The 13,064-nt window shown below is 41.5% G+C and overlaps 1 protein-coding gene across 13 annotated transcripts in view; it reads left to right on the top strand.

Annotated features, from left to right (window-relative positions):
* Positions 1-13,064, top strand: part of WASF1 (WASP family member 1) — a 201,203-nt gene that overhangs the window by 150,975 nt on the left and 37,164 nt on the right. The window lies entirely within an intron of this gene.

Below are 13,064 nucleotides of genomic sequence, written 5' to 3'. Positions count from 1 at the left end.
AGGATTATTGGCCTAGTGGATGGGGAGAAGCTATAGACATCTAAGGCTTCTGTCACAGTCCCACGTGACATTATCATAAGCAAAACTAGGGAAATGTGGTCTAGATTAAATTACTATAAAGAGGAGCCATAACTGGTTGAAAGATGATAGTTATCAATGGTTTGCTGTCAAACTCAAAAGATGTATTTAGTGGGGTCCCACTAGGTTGACCAGGTGTCCCAATTTTATAGGGACGGTCTTGATATTCGGGGCTTTCTCTGATATAGGTGCCTATTATCCCCCACCCCCTTCCTGATTTTGCACAAATGCTATCTGCCACCCAAGGTCCTGCAGGATTCTGTCTGGGTCTGGTACCATTCAATATTTTTATTAACGACTTGGATAATGGAGTGTTGAGTATGCTTATGAAATTTGAAGAGGATGCCAAACTGAGTGGGACAGCTATAAACACTTTGAAGGGCAGACTTAGAATTCAAAATGACCATGACAAATTAGAGAATTGGTCTGAAATCAACAAGATGAAATCCAAGGAAGACAAGAGCAAAGTTCTGCACTTAGGAAGGAAAAATCAAATGCACAACTACAAAACGGGGATTAACTAGCTAGGCTACTAATGAAAAAGGTTCTGGGGTTTATAGTGGATCACAAATTAATCCAACGATGTGATGTAGTTGTGAAAAAGGCTACTATCATCCTGGGGCAGATTAAGAGGGGTGTCATATGCAAGACATTGAAGATAACTGGCCCGTTCTACTCCGCACTGGTGAGGATGCTCGACTACTGTGTCCAGTTTGGGGCATCACACTTCAGAAACGATGTGGGCAATTTGGAGACAGTCTAGAGGAGAGTAACAAAAATAATAAATGGTTTAGAAAACCTGACCTATGAAAAAAGGTTAAAAAATAATTAGTCATGTTTAGTCTTGAAAAAAGAAGATTGAGCGGGAAGCTGATAAGTCTTCAAATAAGTTAAAGGCTTTTAAAAAGAGGATGGTGATCAATTGTTCTCTATGCCCACTGAAGGTAGGACAAGAATTAATTGGCTTAATCTGCAGCAAGGGAGATTTAGATTAGACATTAGGAAGAAGTTTCTAACTATATGGGTAGTTAAATCCTGGAATAGGCTTCCAAGGGAGGTTGTGGAATCCTGTCATTAGAGATTTTTAAGAACAGGTTGGACAAACACCTGTCAGGGATGGTCTAGGTTTAGGTCCTGCCTCAATGTGGGGGTTGGACTTGATGACCTCTTGTGGTCCTTTCCTGCCCTACATTTCTATGATTCTGTGTTGCCATAGAGATTATACTGTACAACCTATAAAACATCTGCACTAATTTACTCTTGTTTGATCATCACTTTAGATTACTGTATATTTTAAGATTTATTATAATTTCTTCCAGGTTTTAATATAATCATTGTTTCCCTTCTTTCCATCCACTGTATTACCATTTTTGAAAGTAACAAATGTAATTAGTAATCCTGTGACAGACTGCTTCTAATTCAATAAATTAGACATTAACACACAAAGCTTCAGGGATTAAGGTGAAACACCTATATGCTTCCCCTTTATCTTAGACGTTAAATAAAAAAATAGGTTGAATGAAATCAGGACGCAGAACTACTTAAGCCTGTTGCCAGTCTTAGTTCCTAATAGGTTTATCAGGAGATGCTTTTCATAGATTTCAGATTTTTTAAAATGTCAGAGAAACTGAAAATATATACTATTTTAAAAGCTCATTTTAAAAGCTCCACAGGATGAGGCTGTACTGCAGCTTGAGAGAATTTAGCAGAAACCTCACTTGAGACCTTTTTTAAAAAAACTGTAACATTTCTGTAGCCAGTTTTCTTGGAATTGTATAATATAAGGATACAGGAAGTGCCACATTGAATCACACCAGCAGTCCCTCTAATACAGTATCATATTTCTGATGCTATTCAATATCAGATGTTTCAGAGGACGATGCAAGAAACCCCATATTGGACAATTATAGAAAAACCTTCTAATCTTTGGTTATTTTATGCTCTGAAGCATGACAGATTATATCCTTTATATGCAAAACTCAACTCAACCTTAATTTTGGAGTTCCAACCAGCAGATCCATAATTTAATCCTATCCAATGTGATTATGCATATTCTTGCTATCCATATAATGTCTAGTCCTTGTTAGCAGCTCATTTCTTTCTTAAGTTTCTTCAGAATTTTTGGATGAATACCATTCAGTCCTGGTGAGTTTTTTCTTTAATTCCTCACTCTGCTCTAGCACCACCTCTTCTGACAAACTGCACTCTGACACGGCCACATCTTTATTACTTGAAAAGAATAGATATCTCCTCACCATCCTTTGTGGTGATGTCTGATGCAAAGAAATCGTTTAGCTTCTAAGCAATTTCCTTACTTCCTTAATGGTTCCCTAGTAGTCCGGCAGACCCACTAATTCTGCCCCAGGGTGGCTTCTTGCTTCTGATATCATTAAATAATATTTTATTTCTTCATAGTCTTTGGTTAATTGCTCTTTTAAAATATCTTTTAGCACTTCTAATTTCTATGTTAGATTTTATGTGCCATAATTTGTTTCTTTCTTTAGGGTTTACTTGTGCTGGATTTCTATTACGATGGATATATATATTTTGTTTAATTAACCTTTTGTACCTTGCTATGTAACTCTATTATTTTTTCCTTCCCTTCCTTGTTCCTTTGTATTTATAGGTCTGTATTCCTTCTGAAACTGCTGTTTAAGTAGACTCCATGCTGAAACTAAGGATTTTAAGATAAGAACTAAGGAACTGATCCAAACACCCATGGGAATCTTTTCAGTGACTTCAGAGGACTTTGGATCAAGCCCTTAGACCCTTTTGGGAACTGAGATAGAGAAGAAGGAAAAAAAAGCCCCAAAATAATCAGAACCCAATAACTAGTAGTCTGGAGCTGCTCTTTCTACAGAAGCTGAATGCATATTTCCCCTCAGGATTTCAAGTGATCCCGGTGAACAGATGTTGTCCAAAATCATCACTTCTAATAATGAATCTGTTCATTACTGAACTTTTAGAGCATGGCAGCAGGGTCCACATAACTACTTAGTGCACAGCAGGCTAGTGCAGGGTAGATTCACTCTCCAGCTTGTCACGCACTAAGTCTCTGTACAGGCCAGCCGTGAGACTCTCAGTGCTAGAATGAGTTTGGTGGAAAGCATCTTTTTGTTTCTAAAATTGTCCCTTGAAGGGATGGGGATCCTAAAGTGAGGATATTTTTAATAAAAATAAAAATCACAAATAAGGAGAACTGACAGCCTATAGGTGTTCAGCACCAAAAATGTTGAATTTTTACCAAATGCTAGCTTGAATCATTTGGTTTAGTGAATCCCCCAGAACCAGTAAGATGGAAAATTGTGGTTATTACTCCTTAAGAAAATAAGAGGAGAGCCACTAATGGAAATTGTGAAATGTACCCCTTATTGACTTAACAACTTTTGACTCATTTTGAGAAAGATGATTTTGAAATCCTGAAAGTAACGTTGCCAGCTGGAAATCTAGTCTGTTTCAAAAAATGAATTAAAAGCAGCCTCAGGTACTACACCTGCTATTGAGTAGTCCAGCAAAATTTTGTTTTACAGTTACATATTCCTATCTAAAAAAAAAAATAACTCCCTTATAGCTGTGTAAAACACCCACATGAAAAGGAGAAACTCACTGACTGATTATGCAAGGGAAATAGTGATATTGACTAAACCCAAAGTCCTATCAAATTACACAAAGAAAAGAACATTAGAATATTTTGTCTAATCTTTGTTTTAGGAATCACATGTAATTTGTAACAATATTAGGTAACACCTACATTAAAAACAAGATCTGTTCTCAATTTAGGGAATTATGTCTGATAAAAATAATTACCTTTCTGGAACTACAACAGAAGTTGATACATTTTTGGACCAGAACCAGTATACAATTGAGGCTGTGGAGCAAGTAAAAGGCTGGGTGGAGAACTCTGAGACATAAGACTTTGTTAAGGAAAGCATATAATAGCTTTAGAGCCTCTCTCCCCCACATGGCTGGTTCTCTGCAAGAATAAGTGTTTGAACAATTTTTCTTCTGTACCTTTTTCTGAGAGTTGAAACTTTATTTGTTGATAAGTTCATAAGTGCATATGATGTGGCAAGTTGTATTTAGCAGTTGTTTTTGGCCTGCATAGTGAGGGGTTCCTTCCCAAACTGGTTTGCTAAGCTGCCACCCTCCACTTCTTCAGACCAATTTCTAGTGATTTGGCCACAAAGAGACATTTTTTATTTTTACATATTTAGGAAAGCTGCTGACAAAAAAATGTCAACGGTACAATGCATGTGCCTTTGCTGAGTAACTTTGTAATTTGCTATGGCCTTTCCTTTGTCCTTACATCTACACTTCACTGCTTTGTTGTCTCTCTCATTTGTGAAATTAGATTTGTAAACAATTGGAGGGAGGGGCAATTTATGCATACTGTAAAGTGTGTAAAATAGTTTTGGGCACTGTAAGATAGTAAGTTGAAAATGAATACATATAGTCACTATTTGACCTGTCCACACTAAAGGTTGAGACAGCTTGCCAATGGTTTGTGCTTTAGAGCAGGAACAACAGTACTTTAACTACACTAAGCCCTGGGTCTCCTGAGTTTAAAACCATGCTGCAACTGAAAAATGTCCTATCTACAGATAATGTCTACAGTAGAATTTCATCAAGATGATATGCCAAAACTTCTAACTTTACTGGACCTGTGGATTTTGCTGACTTGCACCTGGTATGGTACCATTCTGAAGAGTAGTTTTGTCTTGAGAAGTTAATAATATAATTACTGAGCACTGAGCTGAATATTTTGGCTGTTTGTTATTTTTTTATGAAGCCTTCATATATTAGGAACTTCCTGGATGTCCCTCTTTAGTTTTTTCCCATCTGTAGCAGATAGAAGCAACCTTCTTGCTGGTCTGGAATATCTCCTAGTCAACTTTGAGGACTGAGTTCTGGGAATATTTTATTCATTTTAGAATTTTAATATTTTTTACACTTTTTCAGTCAGGACAGCTCTTCAAAGGGAACAGTGCCTCAGCAGCTTTTAGGCAGTTCCCATTAACCAATCTACAGAGGGCTCAAAGCAATAAAGAATCTCGCTTTCTAATGGCTGCAAATCACTTGTCCCTGTTATTGTGCCTTGCATGTTTGGTCTGCTAGTAGGAGGTCCTGACCTGCTAATGTGGCTGGAGGACTGGCTACAAATCTCCATTATTGTGCTCAGCAGCACACTTGATCTGCAGCTTTCAGCCCCAGGTATTCTGCTATCCCACAGGAACCCCTAGTTGATGGAGAATGAAGTAAGTGAGTTAGGATGCTGTACTGGTCCATTGAATTCTGTCATCTGAAGCAAACCACATAAGGAGGTCAGATGCTTTTCAGTAGTGGATTCAGGATCTTCTGTTTTCTCATGGCCAAAATGGCTTATGAGTCCATGGGAGTGAGATCTGCTGTGACACTATATTGGTCTCTTGTAGGCCACAGTGGCAAGGTCACTTTGTTCCTCTTGTGTAGAGGAGCATTTTATAGCTAGTCAAGTGAAGCTCAAGGTTTCTCATATTCCACCCTGATTGACAGTCTATTCTGGTAAAGGTGGCAATATCCAGCAGCACTGTTGTCTTCCTTATTGTTTCTTGTTCTGTGTCCTTCCCCCACCATTTCTTTCATAGCTTAGAGCATCGAAGAAAATGTTCAAGGAGTGAGCATGAATAATTGTGGTTGCACTACATTGGTTCTCTTCTCATTGATACTCCAAACTCATGTCAAAGTCACTAGTCCTCACTCCTTTAAAATGACCTTCTGTTTCAAGGATTTGTACCCTGTTACCTATAATCCAGCAAGGTTCTTCAGAGGGTGTACGAAAGAAGACCAGTGGTCTCCACCTAGTGGCACTGTAAAAGAGTTCAGTGTGTGCTCCCAACTGGCATGGAATGGGGCAGGATTTTGTCTACACTCAGCCATAGCCCCATTGAGGCATTGTCAATATTGATAGTGCCATGGCTTCCCAACATCTTGTATTCAAGCACTGGGATTTTGGCTGCACCAATAAAAGAGCATCTGTAACCTCACTTGAAGAGTTCAACACCTTGTCTAGCATGAAGGATGTACATAAATTAATGATTAAGAATAGGGATATGCTGGATTTGAAAAAAAAACAAAAAAACAAAAAAAAAACCCAAAACCTGCATGCTCAAGAGGTAAGAAAGCACTTGGTGCCAATAGGTGTTGCATCCTGATTATTAGTCACAGAAAATTCAGCTATACTTTGTCAACTTTTATATGTAGGGCCCTAGCAAATTCACGGTCCATTTTGGTCAATTTCACAGTCAGGGGATTTTAAAAATAATAAATTTCCTGATTTCAGCTATTTAAATCTGAAATTTCATGGTGTTGTAATTGTAGGGGTTCTAACCCAAAAAGGAGTATTGGGGGGGGGGGGAGGAGAAGTAACAATGGCATGCTATGGTACAGTATTGCCACCCTTATTTCTGTGCGGCTGCCTGCAGAGCTGGGCCCTCAGTCAGCAGCCGCCACACTCCGGCTATCCAGCTCTGAAAGCAGTGCACAGTTAAGGGTGACCTTATCATGACGACCCGCCCTCCCCCCAAATAACCTTGTGATCCCCCCTGCAACTCCATTTGGGGTCAGGATCCCCAATTTGAGAAACACTGGTCTCCCCGGTAAAATCTGTATAGTATGGTGTAATACCACACAAAAGACCAGATTTCACAGTCAGTGATGCATTTTTTATGGCCATGAATTTGGTAGGGCCCTATTCTTCTTCAAGTGATTGCTCATGTCCATTCCAAGAGGTGTGTTCCAATAGAACATGCTGCATGCATGATCGTCGGAAGTTTTTACCCTAGCGGTACCCGTCGGGTCAGCTGTGGAGCCGCCTAGAGTGGCGTCTTTGTGGTGGTATATATAGGTCCCTGCCGCCTGCTCAGTTCCTTCTTACCACCATTTCAGAGTAACAGCCGTGTTAGTCTGTATTCGCAAAAAGAAAAGGAGTACTTGTGGCACCTTAGAGACTAACCAATTTATTTGAGCATAAGCTTTCTTGAATGCATCCGATGAAGTGAGCTGTAGCTCACGAAAGCTTATGCTCAAATAAATTGGTTAGTCTCTAAGGTGCCACAAGTACACCTTTTCTTCTTACCACCATTGACGGTCTTTGGAGCAACTGGTCTCTTGCTTTAGCAAGTGCTTCCTTGTGGTTTCCCCTGTATTTAGTTGTTATCCTTCACTATCTTAGTCAGTTAGTCAGTTTGTTAGTACATTTAAGTTGGGGGGTTCCCCCTCCCGATATCTTTCCCCATCGCTGGGGCATGCCGCGGCCCCAGGGGTTCAAGCTGTGTAATAGGTGTGGTAAGCCTATGCCCAGAGGGGATCCACACGCCGCTTGTCTGAAGTGCCTGGGAGAGGGTCATTTGCAAGACAAATGTACCATCTGCAGAGGCTTCAAGCCCAGAACTAAGAGAGAGAGACTACCGCCTCAAGCTCCTCTTCATGGAGTCCGCTCTCCAGCCCCAACCGGCTCAAGAGCTGGCACCGGCAGCCTCGGTGCACAGCGCACCAGCCTCAGTGCAGGACATCTGGGCACCGAGGCAGGACTCACATAAGGAGCATTAGCACCGTTCCCCTGAAGTGAAGGCTGGCTCATCGGTGTGGCACCGATCACAATCCCCGGTGCCCCATAAGAAAAAGAAGGCAGAAGGGGGCTGCTCCCCCACCAAGAAGAGCGGACAGGACTTCAGAGTGGTGCATCCCACTTTGGGACATCAGAACGCTGGTCCGTCAGTCCCAGCACTGTCAACTCCAGCCTCGAAGTGGAGGTCCATCGAGTCTGGTGTCGGTGGACTCTCCGTTCTGGTAAATGTTGGAAGAGGACCTGGACCTCCCCTCCACACCAGACACTTTTGAGGCTGTGCGAGACTTAATTGCCATGACAGCACAGTCCCCAGCCTCCTCTTCCCGTGCATCAGAACATGCTATGACCTGGCTAAGATCCCAGCCCCAGTGTTGATGGCACACTCCACAAGAGCGCAGGCCTCTTCCGCTGCGTTCCTCTCACAAGTCCCCATTCAGGATATATGCAATGCAGCAACATGGTCTTCCATCCACACCTTCACGTCGCACTATGCCATCACTCAACAGGCGAGGGGCAGTGCGGCCTTTGGCAGGGCAGTACTGCAATCAGCAACTTGGTGAACTCCAACCCCTCCTCCATCGAAACTGCTTGGGAGTCACCTATTGGAATGGACATGAGCAATCACTTGAAGAAGACAAGACAGTTACCTACCTTTTGTAACTGTTGTTCTTCAAAATGTGTTGCTCATGTCCATTCCAAATCCCGCCCACCTCCCCTCTGTCGGAGTATTCCAGCAAGAAGGAACTGAGCAGGTGGCGGGTCGGCAGGGACCTATATACACCACCACAAAGGCACCCCTCCAGGGGGCTCCACAGCCGACTCGACGGGTACCGCTAGGGTAAAAACTTCCAACAATCGTGCATGCGGCAACACATCTCGAAGAACAACAGTTACGAAAGGCAGATAACCATCTTTTTATATGAATGAAATAAATAGCAGAATTCAGAATTGATAATTCAGAATAACAACACAATTGATTCTCTTTTTCCATTATTTACTTATTCCATTTTAAAATATTATAAGCTTACCCAAAGTGACACCTGTGATTAGACTTAGTGTAGTACAGCATTGTGTGGAGGAGTCACAGAGAAGACAGAGCTGCAACACAAATTAAGGTTTGAATTTACACTATGTAGCTTATTTCTCTCAGATCTGTGTGACCAAGATTAACTTTTAGTTCAGACCTGGTTCAGAATGTGATTGGTGAGCATAATAAAATTAATGGTGACATTCCCATGCCTAAGTTCAGAATGGGTTTTCTTCTTTCCTGGTTTACTGAAGTGAAAGCTATATTGACCTCACCTTTGGAGGTTTACAAGCCTATGAAAGAATCATGGAAAGTTTCTTAAGAACTTGATTTAAGTAACTCATAAAAAGTACCCTGCTTCTTTTTACAGAAGAAAGCACACTAGAAATTTTTAAAAGGCTTCATCAACTGCAAAAGCCATGGATTTTTTCATGTGTAATATGTGATGAAAGCAATTACCAAGTAACTTGAAGATCAGAGTATATTGCCATTTTCAGAGGTACTCAAATTACTGCTAAACCACTCATTATCTATAATCAAGACGCACTTGAAAATCACAAATGTTTTTTTTCCTAATCTCTGCCTCAAATCTCCTTTACATTTTTAGTGACTAAATGGCAACCAATCACAAGAGCAGAGATCATCCTTTTTGCTTGCATATTTGTTAAAATCCAGGAAATAACTATTATTATTTTAGCATAGCTATGGAGACATTACCTCCAAATTCTGTTCATCTCCCAAACAATTTCCTGTAAAAAACTACCCAGATGCTAACAAAAGACAATGATTTATGTGACTTATACACAAATAAAGTTATGTTATGAGGTGATATCACTGGAACAAAACACTGCATGGGATAATTGTCTCACACTGCTATATAAATTATATGAAGAAACGATGCAACTGACTGAAAATAGATATTAGGCAAAAACTTTTCAAAGTGGGAGACATTTTCGTGCAATAATGCTCTGTTCCAAGTGAAGTAGGATTAACATAACCCAACATGACCCTGCCCTTTCTTAATAAATAGCCCCAATACTAATCACAATGCATGGTTTGCAGTAAAATCCACTACTTCACTATATTGACAGTCACTTTGGGGAGCTGTGATGGCCTGTGTTATACAGAAGTTCAGGCTAGATGATTACAGTGGTTCCTTCTGGCCTTATCTGAATTTATAACCCCTGGAAGTACTGGTTTTGGTACTTACTTAAAGGATGACGTAACTGAATAGCCCAGTGGTTTAGAAGTAAGCCAGGTAGTTAAAATAAACCCCTAGGCCCTCTAAATAACCGTGTACATTGAGATATACAAACCTGTCCAAATCAGTTCAGCCTGAATGATTTTTTTATATTAGTGGTCAGCAGTAGCTAAAGGAAAGGTAAACAGTGTTTCTTTTATGAATTTCTATGCTGTCTTGCAAATATGTGTAACTACTGTAAAATGAGCTTTAAAAGGTTGCTGTTGCAGTCTATTTAAAGCATTCCTGGATTTGCAAAAAGAACAGGAGGACTTGTGGCACCTTAGAGACTAACAAATTTATTTGAGCATAAGCTTTCGTGAGCTACAGCTCACTTCATCGGATGCTCATGAAAGCTTATGCTCAGATAAATTTGTTAGTCTCTAAGGTGCCACAAGTACTCCTTTTCTTTTTGCGAATACAGACTAACACGGCTGCTACTCTGATTCCTGGATTTGTAACTGGTGTTTTTAAACGTAAAGAGCTGCAGAGTTTGCTGAATGATTTGTACCTTTTGTAGTGTGTGAGTGGCTTCTTGTCCCCCTGATCTGCCTTTTCAAAACAAAAAGATTACCCTAGTTTGGACTCACGATAAAGAATATTTGGTGCTAATTCTCTGTCACTCTGCTTTAGTGCCTAGGATTCCATGTATCTGATAGGTTTTCTTTCTGAGCCACAGATAGAGTTTGAGATATCTACTTTGTCTCTGCAAACAAATGTCAGTCAGCTTTTCATATCTTCCTTAACTCCTCCGATATGAGACTTATAAACAGCAATGGTATGGAGGTCTTTCACATGCTCAACTCATGTGAAAGTGTCTGTTACGTATAAAACCACATTGATAAATCATGATGGTATTGAAAACATTATTAGTGTCTGTCATGTTCTCACATTTGCCTGAGTGGTTAGGATATTGGTTTAAAACTTTAAAAGCTAAACACACAATAATAGTGTCACACGTCTTGACGTCTTATTTTTTTTTCTGTGTTTCTTACAATTAAAAAGTTAACATTAAATTTTTTGACTAACTTTATAATACCAAGGAACCTCAGACCTGTGCAGGGCTGCACAAAAATCACCCTGCTGCTGTGGGCCACTGCATGCTGGAGTATAAAGGCCCAGCTAACCCCAAGCCCACTCAGTCCCTTCTTAGCACCCATGATGGTCATTGGAATTGCTTAGCTTGCATTAGCAAGTGCTCTCAGTGTGCTCATTGTAAATTTATTGTAGTTTTCTGGTTTTATTGTTGATTAGTATTTCGTTAATAGTGTAGATCGAATTAGTTTCTTTTTTGGTCCCCATTTTTCGGGTTTCCATTTCTGGGTACCCATGGATGCCTATGTCACCTGGCTTCAAACCCTGCATCTCTTGCGCTAGGCTGATGCCTGTGAGTAACTCTCACTGAAGCTGCTTGAAGTGTTTTGGGGAAGCTCACGTTCAAGATTGTTGCCAAATTTGCAAATTCCATGTCTCGCTCTATGCCTAAAACAGAGAAGCCAGCCTAAAGATTTTGCTTATGGTGGAGGCCCTGAGACCTCCATCAGAGCCCAGCCATTCAGACTCAGCACTGAGTACTTCGACATAAGTTAGGAATGTGCCTGGCACCGTTTTCCCTCCCCAGTGCCTAAGAAGTGGCATAAGACCTCTAAACAAACCACCGAGAGAGGAAGGTCACCAGCACCACCGAGAGAGAAAGGTCATCGTCTAAGCATGGGGATAAGTAGAGTGCAACTGAAACCCAAGCACTCCTCTTCATTGGTAGCACAGAAACTTATACCATTGACTCTTGCACTCAGGAAAGTACTGTCAAGTCTGAGGCCTGAGGGGGCACCTTCTACATCTGTAGTACCTCAGCATTCTGGGACCTTCTCGGTACGGACCACACTGGAGATCATTGTGGCAGCGAGAGATGTTTTGAGCCTATCGGTACCAGTATCCCTGGGAGTGCAGGAGACTGCGCCCTTGGTACCAGCAGACAAAGGGACAGCAGTATCATTGGTGCAGCACTCAGTTCTGCAACAAACTCCATTGCCTTAGAGTGGGGACAGTCCCCCCCACCCCCACCCCTTGGTCAGTAGAGGGATTCATTCACTTCTGAATCAAAGATTGGCGCCTATATTTTCCATCCATCGGAGCTGGTCTCATTACTCTCCACTGAGATGCCTGGGGTGCCTTGGGATCCTCCAGCTGGAATAGGATCAGGTATGTGGCCGGGGAGTCATGGGGGCTCACTACTGGTCCGGCAGTGGTCTTTTTGGAACCTGGGGGGACACCCCTTGGTTTCTAGGTCATACACCAGGTGTTCCTGCTCTGTGTCCTTGAAAAGGAGTGAGGAATCTACTCACCAGGTGCTGCCTGTTCCTGAGCCTGGCACCAGGCCCAGATCCAAGCAGTAAGAGGCAGTTCAGGAGGATCCTGCTGGACAGCTAGTGGAGGAGGTGCAGCCTCAGCTTGTGCTGGCTTCTTCATTCTCCTCTTTGGATGAGGCAATTTCCTTGGGAGGCATCTCACCTCATCCTGATGATTATAAAACTCACCAACAGCTATGGAAAAAGGTAAGTTTGGGGATCCAGGTAGAGGAGGTTAAGAAGTCCACAGACCACTTTACTGATATTTTGGCCACCACAGGGCCTTTGCAGGTTTCCTTATCTATTCAAGAGGCAATTATGAAGCCCATTAATCTTTCTGGAAGATCCCTTCATCCCTTCCTCCCACTTCAAAAAGGGCTGAATGTAAATATTATGTATCCTCCCAAGGGGTTGAATATCTATACTTTCATCCCCACCCCCAGGCTCTCTGGTGGTGCCAGCAGCCAATGAATGGGAACGACAGGGACAACAGGCAGCAATTCCCAAATCAAACGATGCAAAAGAACTTAGATTTATTTGGTAGAAAAGTTTATTCTATTTATCCTGCAAATCAGAATTGCCAACCAACTAACTCTTTGGGACGTTGTGATTGTAATGTTCGGGACTCCATGTTAAAGTTTAGGGACATGTTGCTGGAGGGTGCTAGACAGGAGTTCTCTTTAGTTGATGAGGGGAAGTCTGTAGCAAGAACTTCACTATAGGCTGCACTGGACGCGCCAGACTCTGCTGCTAGGACTATTGCTT

The sequence above is a fragment of the Caretta caretta genome, chromosome 3, assembly GCF_965140235.1.
Source record: "Caretta caretta isolate rCarCar2 chromosome 3, rCarCar1.hap1, whole genome shotgun sequence".
Taxonomy (NCBI): domain Eukaryota; kingdom Metazoa; phylum Chordata; order Testudines; family Cheloniidae; genus Caretta; species Caretta caretta.
Note: the sequence above shows the minus strand (reverse complement) of the source record. Positions and strands in the feature narration are given on the sequence as shown.